Genomic DNA, 9,333 nt, shown 5'->3' on the forward strand with positions numbered 1-9,333 from the left:
GAAACTGACCTTCTGGCTTTTTATGAAGCATAAGGAAAGACAAAAAAATCTTAGCTAGTGCCAACAGGGTGCACTCCTTCCTGTGAACTATCACTAAGCTTTTGAGAGCTACCCAAAAGTGGTCAGAAGCAAGGAAAAGTCAAAGATTTTGCTCTATGAGTTTTAAAAAAGGTGGGGGGAGCTGAGGGATTTATCTTTTTAGCATGTGTACTGTGCATTCATCTATGCATTTGTCTGCTCTGAATTTTCCTGGCTCAATTACTACCCAAAAAGCTGCTGGGATTCTGGAAGCTCTCCAAAGGGGAGGAGAGTTTTATAAGGTAAAGTGCCATTTAACTGTGACCATTTTGAAATTTCACAAGAAGTATTTACAGTTTTCTGCAAATTAAGTCTTGGTTACAGAGGTTCTTTTTTCTCCATTCATTATTTTGAACAAAGCAAAATTTGTTCAAACCTTTCCATGCCTCTCTCTTTCCTCTTCCTTCTTCTTTCCCCACAAAGCTGTTTATGGTCATAGACCTGTAAAAAGTTATTATTTTAATTTAATTTGTTATTATCGTATATTATTTTAATTATTAATAATTATTAGTTTTTTATTTATTTTTAAAGTAATGCTGTCTGAAGCACACTGGGTTTGGAATCAAAAGACCTGCATTCAATTCCCAGATGTGGCAATTATTATCTGTATTATTAGCTTAGAAAAATTGTTTGCTAGGATAAATTCCTTATAAAACTTCTATTTTCTTATCTGGAAAATGAGGATAAAAATATGTGCAGCAGTAGCAGTTGCTTCTAGAGCTCTGGGCTCATAGATGTTGGAAGATCAAGCAGGTGATAAAACATCTTGGAAGCCTAGGACAGTACATCCACTCCCACCCCCACTGGAAGCAGAGTGCTACCTTGACAAAGAGTTAGAAAGTCAAGTGTTTGACTGGGAAGGTAAGTAAACGCCTTAAAGAACTCAGATTATAGAATCTTCCTTTGGTGACAAGGAAGATCAGGGCATACAACCAGAGGAGAACATCAGAGTCAAAGTCCCTGCATCAAAAGATTCAAAGGGGAATATAAATTGGTCACAGGTCATGGAGGAGCTCAAAAAGGACTTTGAAAATCAAGTAAGAGAAGTAGATGGAAAAATTGGGAAGAGAGATGAGATGGTGCAAGAAAACCATGAAATAGAAGTCAATAGCTTGCTAAAGGAGATCCAAAGAAAAATGAAGAAAATAACACTTTAAAAAACAGACTAACCTAAATGTCAAAAGTCATCCAAAAGCAAAAGAATGCCTTATAAAGCAGAACTGACCAAATGGAAAAGGAGGTCCAAAAGCTCACTGAAGAAAGTAATTTCATCAAAATTATAATAGAGCAAATGGAAGCTAATGACTTTATGAGAAATCAACAGAACAGAACAGAACAGAAAACAGAATAATTGGGAGATGAGATAAGACAGAGGGAAATATATTTATTCTCTTACAACATGACTGTTATGGAGGTATTTTGCAAAACTACACATGTATAACCTATATTGAATTGCTTGCCTTCTCAATTAGGGTGGATGGGGAGGGAGGAAGGGAGAGAATTTGGAACTCAAAGTTTTCAAAACAAATGTTAAAAATTGTCTTTACAAGCAAATGGGAAATAAGATATATAGGTAATGGGTTACAGAAATCTATCTTGCCCTTCAAGGAAGTAAAGGGGAAGCAGATAAGAGGGAGGATGATAAAAGGGAGGAGAGAATGGAGGAAGGGGTAATCAGAATGCATGCCATATTGGGGTGAGGAGAGGAGAAAGATAGGGAGAAAATTTGGAACTCAAAATCATGTGGAAATAAATATTGAAAAACAACATGATAAATAAATTTAAATCTTAAAAAAAAAAAAAAAAGTCCTATGCTCAAATCCTGTCTCTGACACATTATGATTTTTTCACCTTGGGTAATTCAAATATACGGTCAGACCCTGTGATTCCACTGAGGCAGGAATTTCTTTTTTTCCCCAAATTATTAATTTGTTTTCACTTCTCAACAATCACTTCCAAATTTCCCCCCCCCCCCTCAGTCCTCTCTCCCCAAGACAACATGAAGTTTTTTATGGGTTCTATACATGCATGTCCATCTCCTTACCTGAACAATTACATTCAATTTTGCTGGATAACTGATTCTTGTTTGTAGTCCAAGCTCCTTTGCCTTACAGAATACCATATTCTAATCCCTCGAATATTTTACTGTGGAAGCTGCAAGGTCCAGTGTGTTCCTGACCACGGTTCTTTGGTATATGAATTATTTCTTTCTGGCTGTTTGCAGTATTTTCTACTACTACTACTATTATTATTATTATTATTATTATTATTATTATTATTTGTTTTCAGTGTTCTACAACCACTTCCATATATTTTACATTTTTCCCCCTCCCTTCCCCTTTTCCACCCTACCTCCCCACTCCCTCTTTGTGACAGCATAGTTTATTATAGGCTCTATACATACATTTCTATTAAATACATTTTCACCTTAGTCATGTTGCACAGAAGAATTAAAACGTATGGGAGAAATCATAAAACAAACCAAAGCATAATACAAAAAAAAAAAAAAAATGATCTGCTTCATTCTGTGACCAAATTCCATACTTCTTTCTCTGGATGTGGAAGGCGTTTTGCCTTAACAACTGGGAATTATTTAAGTCCTTGCATTGCAATGAAATACTAAGTCTACCAGAAAAATTCTTCGCACATTGTGGTTGTACTGTGTACAAAGTTCTCATGGTTCTGCTCCTTTCACTCAGCATCAGTTCATGTAAGTATTTCCAGATATCTCTGAAGTCTTCCTGTTCATCATTTCTTATAGCACAATAGTAATTCCATTACATTCATAAACTACAATTTATTCAGTCATTCCCTAATTGATGGGCATCTCCTTGCTTTCCAATTTTTGGCCACCACAAAGAGAACTGTTATATTTTTGTACATGTAGGACCCTTTCCCATGTTTATGATCTCTTGGGAATCCAGTCCTAGAAGCGGTAATGCTGTGTCAAATGGTATGCACATTTATCTATTTTGCACTTCATAATGTTTTCTATCTCATTTAATCAAAATTTCTTCCCTTTTCCATAAATCTGATAAATACATTATTCCTTGCTCCACTAATTTGTTTATAATATCAATCTTTATACCTAAATCATGGACCCATTTGGACTTTATTCTTGCATATGGTTTCAGGCACTGGTCTATGCCTAGTTTCCACTGTACTGTTATCTAGTTTTCCCAGCAATTTTTGTTGAACAATGAGTTCTTATCCCAAAAGCTGGAGTCCTGGGGTTTACCAAACAGTAGATTGTTATATTCATTGACTACTGTGTCTTGAGTTCTTTTCTGTTTCTTAGCCAGTACCAAGTGGTTTTGATCACTGCTGCTTTATAATACAATTTTAGATCTGGTAGACCTAGGCCACCTTCCCTAGCATTTCTTTTCATTAGTTCCCTTGATATTCTGGACCTTTTGTTCTTCCAGATGAATTTTCATATTATTTTTTCTAGCTCTACAAAATAATTATCTGATAGTTTGATTGGTATGGCATTGAATAAGTAAAGTTAATTTAGGTAGAATTGTCATTTTTTTTAACATTGGCTCAGCCTAGCCACGAGCAACTGATGTTTTTCCACTTATTTAGATCTGACTTTATTTGTGCAAAGAGCGTTTTGTTATTGTGTTCATATAGTGTTTTCTCTTAGACCTGATAATTTTGGAATTCAGCAACAATATTCCTTGGCATGTTCAATTTGGGTTCTCTTTCAGGAGGTGGTCAGTGGATTCTTTTGATGATTATTTTGCCCTCTGGATCTAGGATCTCAGGACAGTTTTCCTTGATGATTTCTTGGAAGGTCTTGTCCAGGCTCCTTTTTCATCATGGTTTCCCAGTAGATCAATAATTCTTAGATTTTTGTCTCCTGGATTTATTTTCAAAGTCAGTTGTTTTTCCAAAGATATATTTTACATTATCTTCTGTTTTTTCATTCTTTAGATTGTGTTTCACTGATTCTTAATGTCTTATGGAGTCATTAGCTTCTACTTGCCCAATTCTAATTTTTAATGAATTGTATTCATCAGTCAGCTTTTGTACCTCTTTTTCCATTTATCCAGTTGTTCATTTTAAGGAGTTATTTTCTCCAATTAGGCTGGTGCAGCCCACACACAATGCGCGCTCTCAATCCGGAGTAACAGATCCTTTCCATTGACCTTTCAGGCTGTCCTGGGCTGGAAATGTACCACACTCTGTCTTCTGGTGGTTTCTTCTACTCTAAAATTTGTTCAGATTCACTTTTTAGAGGTATCTGGAGGAATTTTTGGGAAGAGCTCAGGTATGTCCCTGCTTTCATTTTGCCATCTCAGTTCCATCCCCTCCTTTTCCCAGGAATTTCTTGATAAGCAAACCTCTCTCACTCCTGCAGACAGGCGGATGCTTTAATTTATGGCCTTAGAAAGTTTCTTGAGTCTCTTTGAAATTAAGTAATTTGGTCAGCACCAAACAGCCAGTATGTATCAGAAGACTTTCTCATTCTGAGGCTAGATCTCTGATTCTCTATGTTATCATGTAAAGAGTCTCTAGTGCATACATACATACATATATTTTCTCTCTGGATATATGTGCTTACTATTATATCACACATAGTTAAACATAAGGTGGCCCACACACATATAACTATTTTTAAATTTTACAAATCTGTTATGAAGTGTTAAGGAGATAATTTCAACTTAAATTCTGAAAATTAGTTAAGAATAGGCTAGGGACAGTGACTGTAAAATGCCTAGGGAAAGTCAGAGAAAGATACCAAGTTTCATTTTTAAAAAGAGGGCTTTAGATTAGCTTATGATAATTATATCAGTTTTGGAGTACTCAAGTTGTATTTAGAATTTTCTTTTATTCTTGGCCTTAGTAGAAAGTAGGGCATTGGTTATTGTGGAGTGTGTGAGTATGTATGTGTGTATATATGTGCGTGTGTGTGTGTGTACGTTTGTGTGTGTGATGGTCTCCTTTGGCAAAATGTGGTGAAGCCCCTGGACATGTTCTCAGAATAATGTTTTTTAAATTCATAAAATAAAATTCATGGCTACAAAGGAAATTAATTATCTTGAAATATAGTTATCATAATATTAAAAAGAAATCACAGACCCCAGATTCAAAATCTACGAACTCAGACATTACTAATAAGTGGAAAGTTGAAATGAAGGCCATAGATGTGTTAATTTACTAATGAAGTTTTGTTAAATTAAAAATTACTAAAATCATTGCAGTTTTCTTAGAAGTAGAAGGGACATTAGCAATGACTGAGTTTAAATCTCACATTTTATATGTAATAATTAGGGTCCCTTTAACCCAAGAAACCTTAAAAACCTACCCTATATTCTTGGCTGTTTTGGTTCAGAATCTTCTCTAAACCATGATCTTTCACCATTGAGTTTACTTTAACTAATCATAGAACATACATATTTATAAAGGCTATTAATGATACAATCTAGTAATGAGTAAAAATCAAGCCTTCCCTTATAAACCTTGACATTTTTCTTCCACAATCAAGAATGTTGTGATCTAGGGGTGGTAGGAACCCCAAAATGCAAGGGTGCAAGGCAGGGGTCTGCCTTGAAAAAATTTGGTCACTCAAGTCTTCCCTCTGTCCAAATAGGGAGTTTATTATGATACCAGTTCGGTGGGTGAGATTCCTAGTGAGTCTGTGCATTTGATAAGGACAAGACAGATACTTTTATAGGGAAAAAAAGTGAGATCTCGATGGGATTAAGGGATAGCAAGTAACCTGGGGTGGTCTGGAGGTAACAGAGAATGAAGGCCTGGGCTGGAGCAAGGCCACAATGAAAAGACAGTTAAAAGGACTGTTGACTGGGATGGGTGAACATCAGGGATCTGTGAGGCTGAAATTTGTGCAAAGATTCAAGAACTCTCCTAGGAGGGTTGGGTCTCATACCATGTCAATATACTCATATAAACACATACATGCACATACACACACATAAATGCAGCCCAGGCACACAATGGAGGAACAACTCATTTCTGTGATGCTAAAGAATGTTATCTTCTTTTAAAATCCTGATTCTGCTTTTTTCTGGCTACTGCTCTCCAATGCTCACTTACAAGTATAGGATCTCTACTGTTTTTACTCTGTTTCAGGTTTTCTTCGGCTACCTAACCATCTTCAGGGACTTTTAATATCCTCTACATTATCCACTGTTGGATTCTGTGCTTAATAAGCATTTCCTCTAAAGAGGAAAGTTACAAGTTTCCACAGCAAACTCTTTCAATCAATGATTATGCAGATCCAATGATTTTGGAGTTCTTGGCCTCAGGCTCCTCAAAGAGGGAATAAACGCCTAAGATAATATTATTTCTGCTCTCTGAATTATTCTTTTATCTAGTCTTTATTATTTTCTAATAGTTACCATTTCAAACACTGTCCATTTTTCAGTCAGAAACCTATTTTAGTTATCAGGAGTTGTTTTTTTTTTTTCTGTTCTGATGTCCAACCATCCCCACTCCTTCCCTCCTGGCAATGCTGTATCTTCCTAAAGTGAGCCAGAGTATAATTTTATTGAGAAAACTGCTATCAGCATCTCCCTGTACTTATCTTGTTCTTATGTTCTATCAAAATGACAAAGATTGGGCTAGTTGGAGAAGGATAATGATATTGGTGATCTTGGTCCCACTTCAGTCTCATCCTCAGCAACAAATCCCAGGAGAGAGAGAGAGAGAGAGAGAGAGAGAGAGAGAGAGAGAGAGAGAGAGAGAGAGAGAGAGAGAGTGTGTGCATGTGTACACATATGTATTACATATATACAATATATTATATATAATATATATTACATATTATATATACATACATATATATACACACACACTGTTAATCCTCTCAGAAACTAGAAAAATCATATTTTTTAAGGCTCATTTCCATCCCTCCATGACTCCAAACTGGCATTTTCTTTAATGGCTTCTAGGTAAAAAACATACAAATTCCTGGTCTGGAATTCAAGTGTCTTCACATACTGGGACCAAACCGTCTTTCTAGACTTACTTCTTAAACTCCGCCTCTGGAATGCTACATTCGGTCAAAGTGGACTCTTGGTCATTCCGTGGCATCGAACTCACATCTCTTGGTCCTCGCGGTCTCCCTCGCCCCTCCCACTCCCCTCTGCATGGCTCCACCCCAGCCCGGGCCCTGCCTTCCTCCGCCCTCCGGAAGCTGCTTTCACGGGGCCTCCAGGTTGGAGGAAATGCCCGCGGTCCTGTCCCATCCTGCGCGCCCCCGCCTCGTGCAGCCGCCCCGGGGGCGCTCCCGGCCTAGGCTCGTGCACGTGCGGGGGGGAGGGGGAGCTCCACACCGAGGGAGACAAGGCCTTTGCTGGATCCCTGACCCATGAAATTAAAGAGGAGAGGAAAACCCGGAAATCCGGAATCCAGGGATTGGGAACTGGGTGTGCAAGGGGCAGAGGCCAAGTTAGTCTGGAGCGACAGGGTCACGGTCACCCCACTACTAACAACGGTGTCCCACCCGCATCTGGTCACGAGCCATCGGAGGGACAGAAAGCCCCAGAAGAGCAGGAGCCTCAACTTACGCACCCGTGAGCTTCGTGTTGGAGGCTGTGCAGGCTGATCCCAAGCAGGCCCTTAAGCCGGACCTCCGACATCCCAAGGACGAGGTTGACCCGGAAGAAGAGAAGAGTGACGTCTTCTCCATCCCGGAAGTTAGCTTTTAGCCCGCCCCCGAATTCCACTAGAAGGATACAAACTGCACCCACCACAGGGATTCCCTGGACGGGGCCCTGTACCACCACTTGATGGACTTCCTGGCCGACCGAGGGGTGGAGAACGTGCCTGCAGACAAACTGACGGAGCCCAGCACGGCCTTAGAGCACCAAGAGTGTGGCAACTTTCTGGAAGATCTGAAGGAGTTTGTCAGGTGTCAAGAGCGAGTCCTGAGGCTGGGCCCCCCTGCTGTGCACCCAAGAGTGTGTGGAAAGTGTTGTAAACTACCATCAGGCGTAAATTATGTCCGCTAACCCTTTCATTTCATTTGTGTGCTGGCATTTGTGTCCACCACTGCAGAATGGTGAGACATAAAACCTCCCAAAAAACGAAGCAACAGAAAAATCTCTGTGCATTCTCCAAGGCTATCCCCCATGCCTGGAATATTATCACCTTTATCACCAGCTCTCTTATTTCATTCTCTCCAGGAGCATTTAGGAAACTCCTCCTTTGCCAAAGCACCATATTTGAGTGTTTAAATATGGACAAAGCACTGCGTTATCACTTAAAAGGCAAAGAGAAAAGGGAAAGTCTTCCTGGCCCTTCAGGCGTATATCCTCGGGCAGCCAAGGGTTGGTAACATCTGTAACATCTGTAACATCTGTAGTGCAGTCTGATTGGACAGCAGAATCCATGGAGGTGATGTGGAGTCCTTCTGGAAAGGTAGGCTGAGACAGTGAAGCATTTTAAATGCTAACTGATCTGAGGGGTTTGTATTTTAGGATGAAGGCAGGGAAGACTTGCTGAAATGTCTTGAGAATGCCTACACCCGTGCTTGAGGATAATTATTTAGCCAGCTGTGAACGGGATGGACTGAATGAGGAAAAGATTGGAAACTGGGAAGACCAGTGAGAAGAGCCCTGCAATAGCCTAAGTGACAAATGCCTGGTGGGAGGCTGAATTAAGAATGGGGACCACGCCAGGGGAATGGAGAAGAAAGATTTGAATGATTTTATGAAAACAAATTTAACAAGACTTATTGGATGAAATGGTTATAGGGCACCTCTTCATTGGATTTATTTGTATATGTGTTATATCAATTCCTCCTCCACTTACTGCCTCCATATGATAAGATTCTTATGGGCAGGAGTTTTCTATTTTGTCTTTGTATTTCCAAAACCAGCTGGTTCTTTGAACAAAATGTTTGCTTAATTAATATCTGTGATGCTGAAATTTAAACTGCGCTAAACAAGAACTATTGTCAGTGCTTCTTGGCATTATTTTATCTTAGAAAAGTAGCTTTTTGCCCCATTAGACTAAGCCAATTTCATGACTATTACAGTTCTTTTACCCCATATTCTTACCCTCAATCAGTTGTCAACTAATTCTTGCTAAAATATTAGTTGATAAAGGCTTGATTTGTAACTCCCTTTAGTATATGTTGATATTTTGCCAGAGGCCATTTCAAAACAATTTTGATTAATTTATTCAGCAACTATGTTTTTTGAAGGTTTGCTGTTATGTTAGGCAGTGCAGAGAATGCATAGATTAATAGGTACCAGCCTGCATATGTAGAGAAAGTTCTTCACC

At 38.9% G+C, this 9,333-nt stretch overlaps 1 long non-coding RNA gene and 1 pseudogene across 2 annotated transcripts in view; one reads left to right on the forward strand and one right to left on the reverse strand.

Annotated features, from left to right (window-relative positions):
* Positions 1 to 7,217, reverse strand: part of LOC140511717 (uncharacterized) — a 203,965-nt gene extending 196,748 nt beyond the window's left edge. The window contains exon 1 of one of the 2 annotated variants that reach the window (XR_011969651.1): positions 7,073 to 7,217. This is a non-coding gene — a long non-coding RNA (uncharacterized lncRNA). Of the gene's footprint in view, positions 1 to 454; positions 528 to 7,072 lie in introns of those variants that run through there. The other variant, XR_011969650.1, reaches the window with a different exon arrangement.
* A 54-nt stretch (positions 7,218 to 7,271) lies between these two features.
* On the forward strand, positions 7,272 to 8,998 carry LOC140512113 (complement component 1 Q subcomponent-binding protein, mitochondrial pseudogene; annotated as a pseudogene).
* The last annotated feature ends 335 nt before the right edge of the window (positions 8,999 to 9,333 follow it).

Source organism: Notamacropus eugenii, chromosome 6 (assembly GCF_028372415.1).
Source record: "Notamacropus eugenii isolate mMacEug1 chromosome 6, mMacEug1.pri_v2, whole genome shotgun sequence".
NCBI classification, from domain to species: Eukaryota; Metazoa; Chordata; class Mammalia; order Diprotodontia; family Macropodidae; genus Notamacropus; species Notamacropus eugenii.